We start from the raw sequence: 21,912 nt of genomic DNA on the forward strand, positions 1-21,912 counted from the left end.
GTAGGGTCTGAGTGTTTGATGACTTGGATATTATGTCAAATGCCTTCTTTTAGGGCCAGTAGTCAGACTTCATGGGATGCACCTGCTGCCTCTGGCTGTGTATCTCCTATACCTAAGGAAATTCAAAGTAATCCTTCACCATTTTTACTACTTTAATAATGTCTATTTTGCTGCTGTTCAGTTCATTATTTTTTTTTTCTGAGTGAATTTGAAAGCATATCTTCTCTACTTTAATCAACAAACTGGCATATTCTATAAAATGCCCCCTGAATCCCTACTGCTAAGGCAGTTCCAATTTTCACAACACTGTGAAATATTCTGTGGACTAAAAGCTACTACTGGAATAGAAGCTGGAGTTAAAGGATGAAGGGAATAGAGTTAACTTAGGGAAATGTGGCTTTGTAAACTTATATTGGGATGTCCACTACTGAAAAGGCCTTGGATTTAAGCTCTGTTTCCACCCAAAGCCAGGAGTAGTTGCTTTGTTGTAGTCACTTAAATTCTGTTCCTGAGAAATCTCTCTGTCCCTAAAAACAATCTAATTCTGTTTCTTGAAACAGTTATCAGGGTAAACACATTAAGGATTTGGAGATGATCAGAAGTCCTTGTGGCTGCCTACTTTTGAGCGATAAAACAAACAAAAAAAAAAACCCAAAATAAAAAAACCAAATAACCCCCCCCCCCAAAAACCAAAACCAAAACCAAAACCAAAACCAAAACAAAAAAATAAAACAAAACAAAAGCCCAATGACCTATCTAGAAAATGTAGACTTAGATCTGTGATTTGATCAGGCCAACACTGATTATTATATATGTGCCTCCTTATGGTACTACACTGAAAAATGGGTCTGATTATGCTCCCTTTTCCTCCAAGTAAGGTCTGCTTTTTTTTGGATGGAAAAAGAAAAGATTAATCTCAATGTTCTCTCAAGGTCAGCAAATGACTTTTGGCATGTATATCGAATACCTCTTTTCTGAGCGTGAGTCTTTTATTCACATTAATCCTTCTCATTCTAACTGTTATGAGTCCAGTTTCCCTGAAGAAAACAGTGTAAAAGGAATCTTTTTTTTCTCCCTGAACATGAAATCAAAACACAGCATAAAAAACTTTATTTCTGTGTTACAGGCTAGTTGAGTCACTGTCCTGTACTTTGTTCTATATAACACTTGTGTGTTGGGTAGCACGATCTGGGTCTTTCCAGATGAATATAACCAAAAGATGTAAATATTAGCACTAATGGAGATATATTAAAAGGAAAGAAAAATAAATTTGCATACAAGATAATACAACATAATTTATTTCCTCCAGAGACTTTATTTTCAGTGCAGATTTTATTTTAATAAACTTGTCTCATACAATATTTTGCAGTACCACTTTCAATCTGACTTCAAATATGTAGCGGCTTTGGAATATAAATGATAGTTTACCTAATGCAACTTGAAGATTCAGCTCAGACTCAAGACTACTGATTAGCGTTCTCATTTGCAAAAGATGATGAGTCTGTATCTGACAAATTTTGAGACAAAATACTTATCTGCCTCTTGTGTCACAGATTTAGGTTTATTTTTGTCTCTTCTTGTGTTCCTTTCCTGTGGCTACTGAATAAACTTACTGTAAACCTCATGGGGCCTGAATAAATCATCAGAGCTAAGTTTTGTAACATAGCTAACTAAATAAAATAAGATAAAATACAGGCAGAAGATTTTTTTCTGGCAATAAAGGATTTGCTGGAAGGTAATAAATAACAGTAGTATAACTTCAGGGTCCATTTGGTAAAGAAAGTTCTCTTTAATACAGAGATTATTCTTCTTCTGTTTTGAAACTGCCCTAGAGCCATCAGGGAGCAGCCTGTCTTCTACCATCATCTATCATTACATAAGGTCATAAAATATGTCACAATCATAAAATATGGTTGAGATAATTTAAATGGCAAGAAGATATCTTTTTGTTACCAACACATCACATCTACTCTTCTGATAATACTCCCTGGCATCTGAGCCAAAAGAAACCACGCTCAGTGTGAGCCACCATGCATCTAGAAAGCTCAGATTTTGCCACTTTAAGTAATTGAGGGGCCTTTGTGAAGAATAACTAAAACCTACCCTATTTCTGTGGCTGTAGTATGTATTTAAGGGCTCATCTCCTACATTCTAGAGGAATAGCTTTTGGCTTTCTGCACCTTAGAATTAGCATGAGTTCCTTCTGATGAGTTAAGCCCTTTTGTCTCTGCAAGGTCTCCCAAAACCAGTAACTGTCCAAGAAGGCAGGATCCCTGAACTGAAAGGAAAATAGAAACAAAATCATGCAATTAATATATCTTTGTTTTTGCCAGCTGAGTTGTATAGCGTAACTAAAAGCATGCTATTGGAGGAGTAAAGAAAAAGAAGTCGGAAGGGAGGGAAAGCAAAATCTCTTTGTGGACAAGTGTGTAAGTCAGAAGTTTAAAGAAAAAAACCCACTGATAACATGACAGCAAATCCATAAAACAAATAACCTGCCTGTAAAGGTGAATTTGACCTTGATATATTCCATGAAGCAAAATATGTTCTCTCAGTATTGTGGTCCCTGGAGATTAATACAAAGGATTTGTTAATTTGTTACCCACTGAGGCACCTGTAGATTAATGTGCAGAGAATGCAGCTGACTACGTTTCTATTTTGTCATTCTACCTGCTCATGATCGCGGCTGCTCTAATAATTATGCAATCAGAGGCAAAAATTATCAGTCTTTCATATGTAATCAGAATAACAAAGCAAGATGCCCTTAATTGCCACCAGCAAATGTTACATGCAGATATTTGAACTTACAGAAATTTCTATAAAATATTTTGAGTTTTCTTGGAGAAATGTGATGCAATTGCAGGATGTGATCAGCAGAAACTCCTGACAATGCAGCTAGAAAGATGCAAAGTAGCATTTCTAATTATATGTGCTATTTAAACATGTTTTAAACAAGTTTCTTTTTTTTTTTTTTTTTTTTTTTTCTTTTTCTTTTTTTTTTTTTTTTGTGGTGCCATTCTTCCATCTGTGATAAAAACAGAGAAAAGAAGTACAGGATCTCCCGGAGAAAGCAGTGTTCCTGTGAGACACACTGCCATAACTGATATTAATGTGTTTACAGAGCTTATCAGTTAAAATGAGCATACCCGCTTCAGCAGTAGAAAACACACCTTAAATCTTTTTTGTCTTCTTCCACAAGGACATCCTGATCATAGACCAATTTTCTTGGAAGGGACCTTAAAATGTCATCAAGCTCCAACCCCTCCGACATGCGCAGGGACATCTTCAACTAAACCAGGTTGCTCAGAGCCCCTGATGGAGAAAGGTTTCCCAGCATTTGGGAGAATGACGTTTTTCCATCACAGGAATGTAATAAGTTGGATGTAGAAAATTGGTTCAATGTCATCCCTGTCACTTGCACTGATGTCAGAAAAAGGGTACAGCAGTGAATGGGTGACATGATCCATTCTGTGGAAAAAATACTTCCTCAGAGCAGGAATTGCAATCAGTTTGGCTCAGGCAAGTAAATATTAGGAAGATGCAGAGCTTGTTTTTTTTTAAATGTAATTGGCTTTACAAAAAATCAATTTCATGTATCAGAATAACTTCTACAGGGTTGAAGGAGGGTTCCAGCACTGCTGAGACCTTTGCATAGGAGTGGGAACCATTCCCCAATAGTTCTTCACCCCTCAGATCAGGGTTACTTCATCAGTCCCTTTGAGATCTCATCTCCACATATGACAGACTATGACAGAGGTCATGGGAAACACGGGCTGCATTTAAAATATCAGCTGATTTCCTTTTTGAATTTGGTTTTAAAAATGGAAGTAGAAAAACATCTAAAAAAACCCCCCAACCAAATAATCAAGCAAACTGAAAAATCCAGCAATAAATCCCAGTCTCTTGCTCTGTCAGTCTTGTTAATTGCCACTTTATGTAATACTTTCCTCTTCTATTAAAGGTTACTAAGAAGGATGCTGAAGACAGACACACTTACAGTCTGGTATTTTATTGTGAGATTTTCATCTAGGCTTTACACAAGGGACTCCCTCTGTTCACTGGTCCATAATGACTGACCTACATATCTCTGCTGACCAGGGTTTTGCTGGATGACTGCATTACCCAGCAGAATTTGACTCCTCTCACTGTATTCATTTGTCACAGCAATTAAATCCATGTGTTGATTTATTAAGTGCAGGCCTGGTGTGAAATGTAGGAATGCAGAGGACTCATTCTTTTCTTTCTGGCATTACCTCTGCTCAAGTGGTATTTGGCTGCCTTCTTGTTGTTTTCAACTTGCCTATATTTACTTTTGTCTTTTAGTGACAAATAATGACCACATCCCTTAATTTTGCAATATCTGTCTTTTCCTCCTTCTTTCTTTTTTTTTCTTTCTTTCTTGCTTGCTTTCTTGCTCTTTCTTTCTTTCTTTCTTTCTTTCTTTCTTTCCTTCTTTCCTTCTTTCCTTCTTTCCTTCTTTCCTTCTTTCTTGTCTATATTTATTGACATTAGTTTCATTAATGTTACGCCTTGCCTTTATTGTCCAACATGGAATTTACTCCATCCCTCAACTGCCATTTTGTTATGAAGATCTGAGAAAAACCCTGTAACCCTGGCTGGGAATCCAAGTTGGGAGTGAATATACAGAACCCCCAAAATTAATACAGTTCCAGTGTCTCTTCAATTAGCTTATCAATAAATGCATGAGCACTGTGTCTTTTGAAAGTTAGGGATTCTGAATGGTTTCACCACAGAGGTCATGGGGTATACCTCTAGATAAAAATGGCTAATTGACAAATGAACAATGCAAGAGAGGAAAATGAGGGCTAAGATTCATCTGATACTTCGGGTGCAAATCAGGTAATCTGTGTATGTAGTGGGGAAACAGGGCTGGAAAGAAACTGGAGAGTGAACATGTACTGAAACCTTTAACAAGATATTCACCCATGGTCACAGCACTTACGGCAAGGCACAGGAATGGCCTGATACCCCAGACCAGTCGGTATGTAACTCATAGAATATTAGAACCATCAGAGAATGGCTTCAGATGGAAGGAACCCTCAAAGATAATTTTATTCCAAACTCCTGCCAAGGGCAGGGACAACTTCCACTCTTCCAAGTTGCTCCAAGTCCTATCCAACCTGGCCTTGAACACTTCCAGACATGGGACAGCCACAAATACTCTGGGGCAGCCTGGTTCAGTGTCTCAGCACCCTCCAGAGCCTACTCTTTTCCAGGTTCAATAGATCCAACCCTCTCAGTCTGTCTTTATGGGAGAGATTTTTCAGCACTGTGGTCAACTTAGTGGCCTTTCTCTGGACTCGTTCGAACAGGTCCATGTCTTTATTTTTTTTTTTTTTTTTTTTTTTTTTTTTTTTTTTTTGGTTTGGTTTGGTTTGGTTTGGTTTGGTTTTTCTTGGCAGTCAGATCTGAAAAATGACTTAACCTAATGAGTCTGAGTTCAGTGATTGTCTTCACATCTTTGGTTCAACCTCCTCTTCATCCCTCCTGGTGCCCAAGCTGTGCAGGCAATAGAGTATTTGACTTTACTGTGAATCAGGAAGCAGAAATTTTTCTTCAGGCAGGGCTGAACAGTCCAGTCCTAAGGTGAAATACCCTGGTTCTTTGGGAGAAACAGAGAGTCCTCCTCTTTTAATGCACACCTACTAAATCAGGGATCACAGCAAACCCCTAATTATTTCTCTTTATAGTTCAGCCCTGGAGTAGGCAAGAGAAATCCTGTTCTCTATGTTCTTGTAGTATGAAACCTACATGATTGCAATGTTCCCTAAGAATTTGCACACCAATGGCTCCGTTCCTTTATGAAACCAAGAAGTCCCAGTCCATGGATTCCCCTGTAGAAGAAAATCTTTAAAGAAGCGTGAGACAGGAGAGGATAATATTCCAAAAAGGGCAAGTTATCCCTGTCATTCTGTGCATACCCAGATGCCAAAACAGGGGACTTCAAGCCTCTGTCCCAACAAGGTGATTTTATAACACTCAGTGAATTTTTTTACTATTTTAGTGTTACAATAAATGCAGAGAAACAGTGACTAAGGATTGAGGTTTATTATGCATAGTTTCAAGCCTTTGCTGTCATATGATTTTCTAGATACAGGAACTCTGTGGCTCCCTTCAGAAATGGGCTTGGGACGATGAACAGAATGGATAAAGATGTTTTAGAGTAGCTTTAGGAAAAATGTCCCAATAGTGGCAAAAGAAAGGATCTAGAGCAACTTTCCAGTCTACTTCATCATGATGGTGTCCACTGGATCCCACGATGCTGGGGCCCTTTGGGAAGACTGACTTGGCCCCCTATGTAATGTGATCCCAGACAGGTTTCACTGGCATCTACACATTAGAACAGCATGAAGGTGAATTGAGACTATTGATTTTATGAAGGAATGTACTTCACATATGCTTAAGACAGAACAGAAACAAATAATACATTTTCTTGATTATTTGGCACATTACACACACAGTGTGTGGAGTTGACACAACAGCACAGAATTTAAGAAAGCTCATGATATCAAGGAAACCTCTCATTTGCCTCAAGTACTGAAGATCTAAGTGTTTATAAACAGCAATTTCACACTTTGACTTTCCACAAAAAGCAAAACAAAACAAACCTCCCCCCCAAAAAAAAAACCCAACAAAAAACAAAACAAGTAACATTTGTAATTAAATATATTTTTATAAGTAACTGTCTCAAATCACCTTCTGTACAAAAAGAAATCCCCAATGTCATTTCTCTCCACAGAGAGAGTCAGACAAGCAGGATGAAAAGGATAGCAAGGAGGGGTTTCCTTGGCAACATGTGCTTGAAAGGATTCAGAACTTCTCCCTTCCTCCTAAGACTCATTTTTGCAATTTTTTTATGCTTGCTTTTTTTCCCCTCCTACACAGTTTTGTGTGAAAGGGGTGCAGGATTGTGAATCAGGCCACTGAACCTGTTCCTTCCATGCTGCCAGAAGCAGTAGCACACATCTGACTTGGGATTTGGACTCCATTAGGGCTTTGAAATGACTTCTGCTTACGATAGCCTTTGCCAGCTCTTGAGTGAAAAGCAAACTCTCCTTGATATGCTCAATATCAGCATTCATTGTTAGTCTTGCTTGGATTCACTCACCCACAGGGTTTTGGGTAGTTGGTTTTTTTTTTGGTGTGTTTTTTTTTTTTTTTCCCCATGTTTTCCTTTTCTTTCCCTTGACACTAAGTAAAGAAACGGAATAGGTGCATTGGATCAAATAAACACCTTAGCATGATTCAAATATTTTAGATGATCCAGGGTGATTTCACCTGATTTCAGATGCCTAAATGAAAAACGGCCACCAGAGTGGGAGGACTGTACATTCCCATTCATGTGGAAAACACCCAGAGTAATTCAGATCTCTGCTGGGTGGTTTTCTCTTCTGCAGGCACAGTCCAGGTGTAGGATCATAGAATCATGGAATCATTAAGATTGGAAATGATCCTCAAAATCACCAAGTAAAGACTTTGCTGTTCAGTCAGGGATGCTAGAAAGACTATGCCTCTGTCTTATGCCTCACTGTGCATCTGAGGGCCTTAGAGACTCTGTATTACCATGAAAATGCCTCAAAGAACAGAAGGGTGCAAACTTACATCAGCTTCCAACCAGTCCTGCAGTAACAAACCTGCTTTTTCTTCTAATCACTCCTCCAGACTTCCAAATCAAACAAATATTATCTGATAATTTCAGGCTTCAGTTCTTTTCAGGTGTCTGAAACTACTCCAGACTTACACCAGGGAAATGAAATGAGCTAATTAAACCTACAGACAGTGCTGAATGAAGGGCAGAACCAGGAGCTGGGCTTGATGATGCTGGTGAGTCCTTCCCAACACAACATATTCCATGATTCTACAATAAGAGTTTTTGGTCCCTTTGAAGTCCATGGGAAACTGCCATCCCATCGAGTAGAGAGTCGAGTTGTCATTCACAGATGTAATATGCTTGCCTTGAATGAGGAATCAACTAAAAATATATTTTCTAGTTGATCTGATATGGGTGAGGAAGGCCACATTCTTTTACTCTTGGTGTTCTATTTATTCAAGTGTGTTCTTAATGCTGCATCAGTTTTCAGTCCAGGCTGGTTTATGCAGTTTCATGGGAGAGCTTCTTGTCTGGGCATCTCAAACAAACCTTGAGTAGGCAATTGAGGACTGATGACTTTCCTGTATGTAGGCCACAGGATGTGTATGGTAGGAGTTGTTAAACTGTGTGGCCTAGGCTTCTGTCCCCTATGAACTATTCTAACAAACTTAATAACAACAAAATTTTGTGAAAGAACACTGTGTGTGGATGCAATCCAGCAGTTACAGTCAATGGCCTAGAAATAACCTGCGGTGCTTTTATACTGGACACATCCTCCTTCTTTGGAGTCCTATGACAGCCTTTTGTCATTAGATAGAATAAAAAAAAGACCTCAATAAGAGCAAAGTTTGGATAACATATTTTCATTTATAGATAAAAAAAGGAAATATAATTATCACATATAAAGGGGCCAAAGACAGGCAGCTTGGAGTCAGGATGAATTAAGTTCAATATTGGAGTCAGGGAAGGGAGCACTGTGACCTTTAGCAGGCAGGAAGTCGGGAGATCAGAGTCATAGAAGAGCCTGTAAAATAGAGATGGGAAATACAGACTTTCAAAGAGGAGCAGATTGGGACATAGGGCAAGAGGCCTTATTTACTCTCTCTGAGCTTTGATCTCTTTGAATTTAATATCTGGGGTATTGTACAAAGCAATATGAAGCTTACACCCTCCTTTTGCTTATTTGGAGACAGATTACTTGGTCTTGGAAAGTAATTAGGGTATTTTGGTGACTGCACTTTTTTTAAAAAAGCTATTCCACAAATTCACTTGTTTTCATAATAATTAATTTGAACAAATTCCAAAAACATGTTTTAATATATATACAATTCCCACTTGAATAAAGCAAATGGCATTTTTTCATCAGAGGACAGATCGGTGACTTTTTCTTCTGTATGGACTAGAATTGTAAAAATAACAACCCATTGGGAACCTTGAAAGGCCTCAGCTTCTAAATTGTTTAACCATAATTGCATATTTATAAATTAGAACAGACTTTTCTTATTAATTTTGTATCATGCAAATAACATTGGTTAGTAACAACCTGCTGTATTAATAAAATCCTTGCCAAGAACATAGCAGTCTGGAGTCACATTCAGTTTGAAGGGAAGTGAAAGGCAGCCAGATCAGTGGCTTGCCTTTTGTTTCACTCGTGAGAGGTAATTACCAACTCCAAAATACGAGGATAAAAGCCTTTCAATAAACTGACACCTTGTGCACATTAAGCCCCCAGAATGTTTTTAATTCTGTCAGGAACAAAGGAGAGGAGCAAATAAAAATACAGTTTCCAGTCAAAGTAACTGAAGCAATATTACTTGGCAAAAAAAGGTGGTTATGATGGATTTCCTTTGTGCCTAAGCAGTTAGCATATGGAACAGTGCACAGCTCCATCCTAAGATGTGCAGAACTATCTTTGGTGGCTCTAGATGCTCAGGTCCTTCTGCAAACAAACCGCTTTGATTTTGCAGTCAGGACATCATTTGTGTATGAACAGGCAGCAATGACACAGAATTTATGGGAAATCCATAAACCACAGTAGCTGTAAACCAGGCAGGATGTCTCAAAGGGCATTAAATGCCTGTGTTTAGGTAACGGAATCCTTCCCTTGATCTCTACAAGTCCATTGTACATGGTCTTTAATCTGCCTGAGATCAAGCAGCTTATAAATCCCTCCTGTTTTTACAAGGAAAATCTTGTTATGGCATCTGGTTGTCAGAGCTGGAAATTGCTTTTAGTGTAATTAATGTATTAACCTTCTAAGAGGAAATACTACCATTCTTATTAGGCCAGCAAATTACTATACAATCACTGACTGATTTAGAAAAACTCTATTATTTTCCCCCTTTCTTGTTATGTTTTTACCCTTGGCCTTGCAGTGTCTCCCTGACTGCCATGGTCAGTGTTACCTGCAATTCCTAAGGAGGAAGGGATTGTGATAAATTACCAATATCCCAAGCTCTCCACCTGTCTTCACATGATGCTTATAGTGAAGAAGTTCTTACTGCATAATCTGAGGAGGTTCCTGGGTATACTTTTACACTTTCCTAACACATTCTGCTTTCTTCCATTGGTTACAAGAAAAAGTGAAACTTCACCATCACCTTCTCCTTCTTCAATGAACAGAAAGACATGATATGTTTTTTGCAATTACTACTCAGGTTTGCTAGACCTCTCCACAGATGATGACATTCAGAGATGAACTAAAATTATTTAGGCTAAAACAATTTGGACAATACTAATCTGACAGTCAGGGAACTGTTTTTACGTTTAAAACAGGCTAAAATCATACTAGCTAGACTAGCTCAGACTGAGACTAGGCTGGAAAAATCCTCGTTCCAGCCTTTGTGAGTTCTTCAGAGTTTTACATGATGTCATCACCTAAGTGACATAGCTGAACCTGTCAGACAGTACCACAACCTGTGTGGCAGCTTTGTGTACTCTGAAAACCCTTCCAAGACAAGGGTTTAGCTAAGGGTTCCTCTTCTGGAAGTGCTTGTTGGGGTCTTTTCAATGATTTCTGAGAATAAAGAAACAGTTTAAGTGGATATTTTGGCCTGGAAGATATTTCAGTGAAAAGGTATCTAGGGAGTCTGCTCTCTGTTTTTCCATGGGCCTGAAGGTTTCTCTTGGATAGTGACCTCTCTTTGTACTTTGCATTCTTACCTTGTATAAACAATAAAATTAAAGTGACGACTGTCCTGCGCTCCCAGGGCAATGCTGCAGTGTGCTGCCTGGGTATTAAAAAGGTCACCAAAATCACTGGCCTGATACTTCAGCCAACATTTTTTCTCCTCAGAAATGTGAAAATAAACTTGAGCTAAAGAAAATAAATCCTAGAAGATTTTTCTCTCTCAGAGAAAGAATGAAATCTTGTACAGCAAAGTATCTTCTGCACACCTTTATGGCTGATCCGCCATCTTCACTGTGGGATTTCTAATTATTTTTAAAACGTTTACAGTAGCATAAATCTGTGTGGACATGAAACACAGGCAAACAAAACTCAGTTTTATTCCTGGAGAAATGACAAGAGAGAATGAATTCCCCATGACCAACATTAGTCACATCAGTTGAGGTTCTGTTTGCAGGCATCCAAATATTGTAGTGACAATGGTGGAATAATAACTTATAAAGAGCACAATCATAAAAATTAAAGGAACTAATACCTCTCTTGTCCATCTCATTTGCTTGACCAGTAGCAGATGACTACAAAGAGTATTTGTAATGCAGATCCCAAATGCAAAGAGGAGTTTGGAGCTGCTGTTGCAAACTACTGAGAAATCTAGGATTTAAAAAAAGCAACTACTGCCTCTTTTTTTTTTTTTTTTTTTTTTTTTTTTTTTTTTTTTTTTTTTTTTTTTTTTTTTTTCCCAAGAAAATCTATGGGCTTCTGGATCTATAAAATCTGATTCACAGTCAGTGTAAATCAGTGTCATTCAAGTGCCCTGGCTGGCCCTCAGGAAACACATGTATTTGGTGAAAACTGAGAAAAACTAAAAAATTCAGTGGAGTTGGGATGCCATAAATGCCAGCTGAGAATATGGCCAATATTGTTCCATTCTTGTCCTATTGCTAACAAGCCACATGAGAAACATAATCTGTTCATGTTACATTTCTGTGACCATGTGCAAAGTGACAGTGGTAAAAGCTTATGCTATGCTACTTGTACTTGGATTTTTTCTGTTCCATTATGGCAATTTCTGCATTAAGGATTAGCATTCTCAGTTTTAATGTGTTTGCTTACATGAAATGCAAGTTGTAATTAAATTTCAGGCTGCTTAATTGTGCCTTCATTTGTATAAATTAGAAAAAGAGAAATAATAAAAAAAAACCCTTTCATTTTCATTTCCCTCTCAATATTGCATCTGAATTAATAGTTAAATAGGATGAAACAAAATATTTTTTTTAAGAATCAGTGTTAATTAGCATTTCCCAGCCTGGGAAGGATATGTTGCCACAGAGCATGTATCACTTGCTTCACAAAGACAAAATGCTTCAATAAAATGTTTTTCTGCCCAGGGAGTGAGAAATGAGCATTGGCTTAGCAAAGCAGAATTCAAAGATTTTGCTTCATCCTGCTCATTATGGGTAATTGGAGTCAGCTCTGAGAACGGATATAGGTTTTAAGGTCGGACTTGGGTAGAATTAAGGCACCTGAATCCAAAAGGATGTAGAACATTCGATTACTTGGACTTTAGACACTTGAATTGATGGAATTGAGTTAGTACTAAACCATATCAGCTTTCAGACACCAGGCAGGCTCATGCTCTGTGGGCACTCTCAGACCCACAGGAATACACTAATACAATACACAGATAAAGTTGTGATACAGTACACAGATAAAGTTGTAGATAACAGGCTGGTTACCACTCTGTCTTCCCAAAAGTGGGATTACCCATTGGCATTGGTCTCCTCAAGGGATGCAAAACTCATGGCAAACTGTTTGCTAGGGGTGTTGTTACAGGGAAATATCTGTTGCTCTGTATTTCCTCCTTTGAAATTTTGTTTGTGGGAATTCATAGAATCATAGAATGGCTTGGGTGCAAAGGGACCTTACAGACCACCAAGATGCAACCTTGTAATATCTTAATATCTCTCTCAATAACTTGTACTATCTTAATTCCTTGAAGGTATTAGAAAGGAATTCTTTACTGTCAGGGTGCTGAGGCACTGGCACAGGTTGGCAAAGGAGAAGTTGTGAATGCTGCATCCCTGGAAGTATTTAATGCCAGGGTGGATGGGACTTTGAGCAAGTGGATGGGTCTGCTGGACGGTGTCTCTGCCCTCATCAGGGGCATTGCTGGATGATCTTGAAGGTCCATTCCAACCCAAACCATTCTATGATTCTATGATTCTCTGAGGGGCATACAAGTACAAATTTCCTTGATGGAGAAAAAGCGAAGTAATTTCAAATGCTGAGAAAGATATGCATATTCAATCAGCATTCACTGAGCCCTAGCTGATGTCTCTTTTAATTATTTATTCATTGCTATCACTGTGACAATTCTGGATATTCTGGGTATACTCATAAATCACCAGTAGCTTATTAAACCAAACTGCATGTTATCTGAGCACCAGCTGCCAATGAGAGAGATATTTTGAGGTCTTCAGCAGACTGTTGCTTCCTTGCACTGGGGTCTGAAATGAGGGAAGTTTGTGTTGATATTAGCCACAACAGAAGGTGAAGGTGAAGCTGGTTGTAAAGAGTGAGAAGGACAGAAGGGCCTCACGGCAGTGAGGCACGACTGGATCATGGTCTCCGTAACAAACCTCAAGCAGATGGTTCCCTGTGCTGTGGGGATTGTCCTAGGAATGAGACATTGCCAGGACAGAGTTTTTGATCCTAACAAAGGAGCAGATACTGCAGGCATTGCTGTGCGCTGTCACCACTAGCTCTGCCTTCTGTAAGGTTTTCTTGCCTTTCTCATTACACTGGAAACTAATGGGGACACCTGAGAGCAGAGCAGCACCATGCGCAGAGGTAGCTACTTTAGATGCAAAGCAGACAGGGGCTGCATCTTTGAATGTTTCCCTTGTGTTAACACTGACCTGGTTTGTCTGCAACAAGAAAAGGCTCATTCTGCATTTCACAGGGCTGGCATTTCCCTAGACTGACACACCCAGCATCTTCAGTAAGGTCTTTGTGCCAGGGCTGCCTCCCAGAAGTAAGGCCTAATGGTAGACCCTTACTTAAATCCATAGCATTTTGTCCCATTCTTTTTCCATGTGGAAAGGTGATCATACACAAAACAAGTTGGGAAAGAATCTGAAGTCATTCTATGTCTTGTACAACATGTGGGAAAATGCAGAAATACAAAAGACAGCCTGTGTAGGGGATATTACAGGGAGCATCTGTATTTCCAGGGACACCCTTTGGAACTATTTACCTCAGCAGGAAGATATGGCTGGAAAACCAAGATAGAGCCCTATGTTCAGTGACAGAAAGCAGAAAAAGTTGCTATTCACTCAGTGGTTACTCACAGGTTAAAGAATGAAGCAGAGGGAATAATTAGTCTTGACTCTCATATAAAGTACATTTTCTTGTGTTTGGGGTGTGGAATACTGACAAAAACATTTTTAATTGTTCAGCTACAGTTGAAGGTGACTCAAGTTAACAACTATTCATACTTATCTTTAAAAATTGGGGCCTACGTGAAAAAATGAGAACGACCCACTTTCCCACCTGTTTGTTTCATATCCAAGTATCGCAATAAAGAGAAAAAAAAGTTGAATCAAATCTTTCTTAACATATACTTTCCAAGAAAGTCTTAGAAGGGGAAATAAAAGGGTCAGGTGGGGAATGAACTGCAGCCCTTTATAAACCCTGAGATTACTGTTTCTTAAAGGAAGCTCACTAATTCTCTCAGTGTTTGAAAGAACAGTGCAGTGTCACAAGCGTACCAAGAAGCAACGATGCCAGAACTCCATGCTCCATTTGCTTTTTGGGATAATTTATAGTCACATCTTAACTTTGGAGTGTTATTTCATTTCTCCAGGTCTTTAGTTCTCCATTCTTGAATATCTTTAATTTTTTAACACATGTTATTTGTGGATCACTGATGCAAATTACTACTTTGCTGTTGCAGTTGCTATTATCAAGTAATATATTGTATCAGTAGACAGATTGAATTATACATTTAATAACCTATTATGATATACTATGCTTCGACCCTAATACTTCAATCAAGGAAATAATTTTGTGAAAGCCATAAAGTTTGTCCATATATTTTTTAAAAATGCTAGCAGAATAAAAAGTTAGAAGCAAAACCAGTTAAATGTAAGTAAATTTTCTGTATTTTTTTAACATTAAAAAATCCTGTCACCAAAGCAAGAGGTAAAATCAAACAAGTTCCAGGATCAAGCAGACTTGAAAATGGCAGTTTCAGCTGCTGGTCATATTTATCTTTGATCCACCAGCTGATGCATTCCTAATCAAACTGTTCAGAATCTTTTTAAGCCTTTATCACTATTCATGAAGGTGAAATCATTGTACGTGCAAAATTAGAATTACCTACTGGATAAGCCTGTGATAAAAGTGTAGCTAACTACAGCAGAGCAGCAGCTCTTGCACCTGAGAGATAAGTCAGACTCAAGGAGGCATTTCTTTCCCCTGGCTTGGAAGGTCAGGAAGAGGCAGAATTTGGGTGTGATACACTTTTCTCAAACAATGGGTGTATGTCTTCTTATCTTTCTGAAAAACAGATTAGCAAAGAAAATAGATCACTTCTGAGCAAAGAGTTTGCTAATATTCATGGTAGAAATTTATTATTAGGATCATGTGAAAAATATTTTTTCATAAGTCTTTACTGATGAAATAACAGAATTTGACATGGGTTTGGAACATTTAATAAGTACATTGAAATAAATCTGCGGGGGTTGACTTTCTTCCTTGTTTTTTTGGGGGATTTTTTGTTTGTTTGTTTGTTTGTTTTTATTTGAGGAATTATAGCTATCACCTATATGGACTTATCACTGATAAATCTACATGCCTAGTGTTTCAAATCAGACAAAATACTGCATCTGGCCAGAAAAACAGCCATTGTTCAGCCATTGCTGGCCAGCAAGCCCAGGTCTTTTTCCACTGAGAGTTTTCCAGCCACTCTGATCTCAAGCTGCAGTATTGCATGGGTTTTTTGTAAGCTTAGTGCAGGACCTGGCACTTCCTTGAAAATATAAGCAATCAAATATAGCCTTTTAAATTAATCTATTTCAACATTTGGCACCTGAGATTGTAAAGACATAAAGTACAGCACAGACTTTTATTTAGGGTTCCCATGAAGTGGGAACAGATTCTGTTCCTTTGACCTGATTTTCACCTTTTCCATATCAGTCCAAACCTGAAGAGTTTCCTCTGCAGACTTCATCTGAGTTTTAAGAACTTCATTAACTCCTGGAATATTTGTATCACCCGTAACCAATTATCTTAAATGCGTAACCTTATCAAAAGCTTTTGAAACTCGAAGTTAAACCCTTTAGTTGCACATCTCACCATAGCAGAAATGACTTCAGAAAAGTGTTACCTGTTTCTTTGCTCTGCACATTCCATCCTGACACCCGTGGAAATGTGATGGCTATCATCAATAGCTTTTTATCTCTCTCTATTATAAAAGAAACAAACAAATCACTCTGGTGTTAAAAAACATATAAATTTCTTACCCTGGTCTCTGCCTCCCCAGTAGCTTCCATATTGGTCTGAAATATTTGGGTCTTCTTTCATCTTTTGTCCATTAAAATGTTTTGGGAGAATCGCCTGTGGTTATTTAGACAAATCAAAGTCAAATCCTGTGGTGTAACTCAGTGATTAATGAGGAGCAATTGGAAAAGCAAAATGCTTCACTGGATATAAAAAATAAAAGAAACAATAAATATTGGAGAAATAATAGATTTCTCCAATAACTTTTATTGGACAATAATTAGATTTGAGTGTATTTTTAAAATATGCTGTCTAACACTACAGTGGTCATATTTAAGGCTCAGCAATATTTTTATTTCCAGTCTACAATGTTAATTCAACAAATAACAGTTTCTTTCCTTATTTCAGTCACTGACACCATAAACGTCTGCCCTCTCATCCACCTAGCTATCGTTGCGTCTTAATGTTCCTCTTTTCTGCTGTTACTTTTCTAGGTTTTCAAAATGCCCTTGACCGTCCTTTTTAAATTTTATTGGAATGTTTAAAATTTTTAGCATCCCTCAAGCTGTTTCTTTCTTTCTTTTGGATGTTTGCCTTGTTACCATGTTGAAGTAAACATGGATGAACTACTGGATCATTTCAACTGAGATGTTGTATTAACACAGTATTTACACTACACCTCTGACCTTTGAAAGGGCCATGAAAGCATCAGCTTCCCCTGTCCTTTTCTTTTTTTTTTTTTCGTTAATATGGATGAGAGATTTGGAGGGCACTTCAGTTTTCTTTTCTTTCTTTGAAAGATATTGTCTCATAACAGAAATAGATTTGAGCTGATTAAACCATGGTTCCTAGCCCCATTGGAACCTTTTTGGCATGTTGTTTGTGTATCTTTCCCATAAAATTATGATTTATATACTTTTGGGACAAGGAAGAATTTCTCCTTCAGTTTTTGAAGGGACAAAAAAGTGGTAGTGTCCTGTATTTTTTCAATAGTAGAGCCTAATTTTATAGCTTCATAAACTTTAGCCCTCATAGCATGAGAAAGCAGTTCTTGATATATGTCGAATGAAGATTTTTGTGAGGGATTTCTACCAAAAGTCTGGTTGCCATACAGCGGTCCTGTGCTCAGCTAGTCATTAATAGCCTTTCTCTGCTATTCAAAACACAGGCTGTGAATAGCCACACAAAACGAATAGGGATCAAAAAGCAGCTGGTCTCCTCATAACTCTGAAACCCAAGGATGCCAAGTAGATCAAAACGCTCTTGGTAGAATCCAAATTGTTCCCAGGTTCCTCTCACACCAGAGAGAGAAGGTCTATTAACAGAAGTTACAGGGCTGCAATGTTTAACATGACCTTTTTTTTTACCTTTTTCCTAGGAAAGGTTCATTTCCTTGTAAATGGAAATTATTTGACTACACTGGTAAGTCAGAAGCCTTGGTCAAAGAACATAGAACAAAGAACTGCTTTTCTCTTTAGCAAAGTGATTCTTTAGACCACTGATTTAATATCTGGATGTCTCAGTTCCAAGATGTTCCTGGTTTCTAATATACAAATATTGATGGTAACAAGAGGAGACTGAGGGGAGAGCCCATTACAATCCACAGCATCCTCATGCTGGGAAGCAGAGAGGCAGAACTGATCTCTTCTCTCTGGTCACCAGTGACAGGACCTGAGGGAATGGCTGCAGCTGTGTCAGGGGAGGTTAAGGCTGGGTAATGGGAAAGTGTTCTTCCCCAAGAGGGTGGTTGGGCACTGAACAGGCTCCCAATGGAAGTGGTCACAGCACCAAGCCTGACAGAGCTCAAGAGATGTTTGTTTGGACCATTCTCTCAGGCACATGGTGGGATTCTTGGGATGCTCTGCCCAAGGCCAGGAGCTGGACTCATTGATCCTCCTGGGTGCTTTCGAGCTCAGGATAGTCTGTGATTCTGTGATTAGTGGGAAAGGACTTTCCACACCCACTAATGCAGAATGATCTCTACTTTTATTCAGAAAGGCATCTTGAGAATTAATTTACGCCTGGAAGCCACCAGTCTCAGAGAGCATCGACTAAAATCCCAGAAACAAATAAGAGAGTGAGAATTTTATCAGCAAAATTTTTGAAGCCTTTATTTCATCTACCCACACTCTCACCATGCTATGAGTTGCATGGAAGTCTTAGTTCTAACTCCCTCATTACCCCTCCAATTTAAATGCTTTGAAAGATTCAGTTCATCAACCCAAAATGCAATCAGCTCAGCCAGCTAAGTGAACACAACAGAGAAATCTATATCATTTGCCATGCAAGGAAGAAACACGGAGATTGATTCATTAGAGTCTGTCTTTCTTATGCTAACCTGCTCAATCAGAAAGCACATCCTGTTGAAAATTTAAAGGACTTCCTGATAACTTAATAACAGTATGGGAGCAGAACCTCTCTGTCAGCAGGTTTAACTCTGTAGTTTTCCATTAACTTCAAATTCCCTGGTATAAATCACTCCTCTAAATTCCTCAGAGGGTCTTGAGTCATGAAATCACTTATGTCTGGTCATGCCTTCCCTTGAGGGGGAAAAAAAAGGCAAAAGCAAACAAACTAACTAAATTAATTCTGCTACAGTATATTTAGCATGAATAGGCAACAAATGCTGTCTAGAGGTACCACAGATCATAATCTATCATGATCAGGGTAATTTATTTCCAGATTTTCTACACTGCAGATCAGAATAAAGAGAAAAATTTCAAATGTGCAAAGGACTTTTTGTCTACCTGCTACTTTTAGTAGAAGTTTCAGCATTAATTTACAAACCCCAGACTTCTGTTTGGAAATGGGAATTTACCTAACTGTGTATCCTCAAAGGTTTCTGCTCAGTTAATGAAGTGTGAATGGTTTCCTGAGAGGAGCACAAGGCTTTTTGTACTCAAGTTCTCCATGAATAAAACACTCTGGTCCAGATAAATGAGCATTCTAATTTAAAGATGCAGTTACCCGTGTTGGAACATCAGGCCTACATCCTTCCAGCTCAGAAAAAAATATTACCATAAGTTGTGAATTGTCCTTTTAACACATGAACTGGTTGTTGAGAGTGTTACAGATTCACCAAAAAGCCTCTACCCCAGTGCATCACTCCAGGGGCTGTCAGAGTCTAAGTGAAAGTAATAGCGCAGTTCCTGTGAGTAACACACACTTGCAGCAGTGAATTCCAGCCCTCTTATGTCTCACTCAACGCTCCCGGACTGTGCAAGCAATAGAGTCTCTCTAACCTTATTAGTCAGACTTCAGATGCCTGACTCATGGCCTCTATCTATATAACAATTTATTACTGATAGTAGTTAAAAATTTTATTTTCTTAAGACTTCCTATATTGCATATTCAATTTTTCTATTTGTATATATATAGCAATATTTTATTTTATTTTATTTTATTTTATTTTATTTTATTTTATTTTATTTTATTTTATTTGTTTGGGGTTTAATTACTGTAATGTAATTGGTGATCTTCAATTCGTGATAGTTCCTTGTGAGCCACCCTCCTACAGGCACTGCCCATTTAGCACAGTCAGTTAAGATTTAGCTCAGAATCAAGGTGCTTCCATGCAGGATTCTGTACACTGAGCCTATATGTGAGCAAGATGTCCAAGTTCCCATTACAGATCTAGTTTGCTGATTAACCAGGATGGAGTTGATTTTTTCCCCTTTTTTCTCCCCTAAACACAGATATTTAGTTCCATTTGCAAGGTCACAGTGTATCCAAGGCATCCATTTCCATGTTTTATACATAGATCTGCTGTGAGATTTGCAACCAGGACTGGTACCCTATCCTTATAATCCAGGGCAGAGTGAATTTCCATATACTGTTCAGACACCTACAGGTATGTAAGAATCTTTAACTAAAGCTGAACTCCATCCTATCTCTACAGTAAAAACAACAAAGGAAGGCTGCATCTTTACTTAAGGTGGGACCAAGTTCTGTGTTCCCCTGAAAAGAAGACAAGTTTTCTTACCTAATCCTCAAATCCTTTGCATCCACTTACAGATTTTCCCAAGAAGCCAGGAAGGATTTTTACATGGCTGTTATGGTGAAGCAGTTGAGTTGAAGAGTCCTCTGAAAATAAAAGTATGTTGAATTCAATAAGATTCATTCTATATGATTAAAAGTTGTTGTGGTTTCACTGCAGCCAGCAGCCAAGCCCCCAGAAGCTGCTGGCTCACTCCCCCACCAGAGAGATTGAGGAGGGAATTGGAGGGGTAAAAGCTGAAAAACTTAAGGGCTGAGATAAAGGCAGTATAATAGGGAAAGCAAAAGCCAAGAACACAAGCAAAGAAAAACAAATAATCAATTCCCTGCTTGCCAAGGGCAGACAGGTGTTCAGCCATCTCCAGGAGAGCAGGGCCCCATCATGTGTAACTGTGATTTGCTAAGACAAACTCCACCATAAAAAAAATCCCCCTCTTCCTCATCCTTCCCCCATTCTACATACTGTGCATGACGTCACTGGAATATCCCTTTGGTCAATTTGGTCACCTGTCCTGGCTGTGTCTGTTCCCAACCTCCCCTCTACCCCCAACTTCCTCCCCAGTGTGGCTGTACAAAAAGCAGAAAAGGCCTTGGTTCTGTGTGGGCCCTGCTCAGCAATAACAAAAACATGTCTGTATTATCAACACAAATACGAAACACAGCCCTATAGCAGCCACTGGGAAGAAAATTAACTCCACCCTAGCTGAAACCAGCACATATGCCCACCAAATAATCTTTGTACAAACATATAACAATGAAGAGTCCAATGGAAAGGTTTGACTTGGGTCTGGCTTGTGTATTGTTTGGTTTTAATCCGATACTTTATAAAAAAGTTATCAGAAGTATAAACCTGTTTATTAAACCTTTGGTGCTTTCCCTATGCTCTTGAATCCATATTTTATGTTAAAGGTGAGTTTTGTTTCAGAGCTGCAAAAGCAAAGCTATTGCTTTAGACATCATAAAGCACCTGGTTAAGCACGAGCCACACATCATTAAGATTTGGTAACATTCAGAATGTGCACGTCATCTGAAAAACTAAATTGGAATTGAACAAACCAAACAAGCAACCAACCAACAAAAACTGAAAAAAGAGAATAAAAACTGAGGTGTAGGTTTCAGCAATTTAAGTCTCGTTCGTCTTCAAACAGACTTAATGTGCTGTATTACAATCCAGCCAAATTACATTCAGATCAGCATGAAAACAAATTCAGGTGCACAATGGGTTTAATTATGCCATAGAGAAGAGCATCACTAATAGCAGAAGGGGGCACTAGAAACTAGCTACTATATTTTCTGAGTTTGTTCCTTCTTTTGTAATCACCTTTATATTTCTAATATGTATAAAACAAATGCATGCACATAGTCTCATTTATTAACTAGTTGCCTTGCACCCTTTCCCAAGGTCTTACTGGATGTACTGGGATGTGCATCCCACCTTCAGCCTTTACCTTTTGTGACTGGTGTTCTTCAGCTGCTCTGAAGTTGCATAAGAGTTGGCCACTTCAGCAGGCCCAGCAGGGCTAATTGGACCCAGTTAGGAAACAGCAGTTTCCTTTTAGTAAAATGCAAGAGCAAACTTGCAGCAATGCGTAAGAAAAGAATTACCTTTCACATAAAGCATTAGCTATTAACCCTTTAGAGAAAAAAAAAGCACCTGGAGCAAAGTACAAAATCA

The 21,912-nt window shown here is 38.5% G+C and overlaps 1 long non-coding RNA gene across 2 annotated transcripts; it reads right to left on the bottom strand.

The window, feature by feature from the left end:
* Positions 1–8,548: 8,548 nt before the first annotated feature.
* On the bottom strand, positions 8,549–20,317 carry LOC136301233 (uncharacterized). 2 transcript variants are annotated; one of them, XR_010723822.1, is made up of 3 exons: positions 20,224–20,317; positions 16,129–16,206; positions 8,549–8,636 (listed from the first exon to the last, which is right to left on the bottom strand). It is a non-coding gene; the product is annotated as an uncharacterized lncRNA (long non-coding RNA). The 2 variants fall into 2 exon arrangements; XR_010723820.1 differs by lacking the exon at positions 8,549–8,636 and adding an exon at positions 14,890–15,299.
* Positions 20,318–21,912: the final 1,595 nt, after the last annotated feature.

Source organism: Chamaea fasciata, unplaced genomic scaffold (genome assembly GCF_029207755.1).
Source record: "Chamaea fasciata isolate MVZ Bird 193981 ecotype frontalis unplaced genomic scaffold, bChaFas1.0.hap1 SCAF_1, whole genome shotgun sequence".
Classification (NCBI taxonomy): domain Eukaryota; kingdom Metazoa; phylum Chordata; class Aves; order Passeriformes; family Sylviidae; genus Chamaea; species Chamaea fasciata.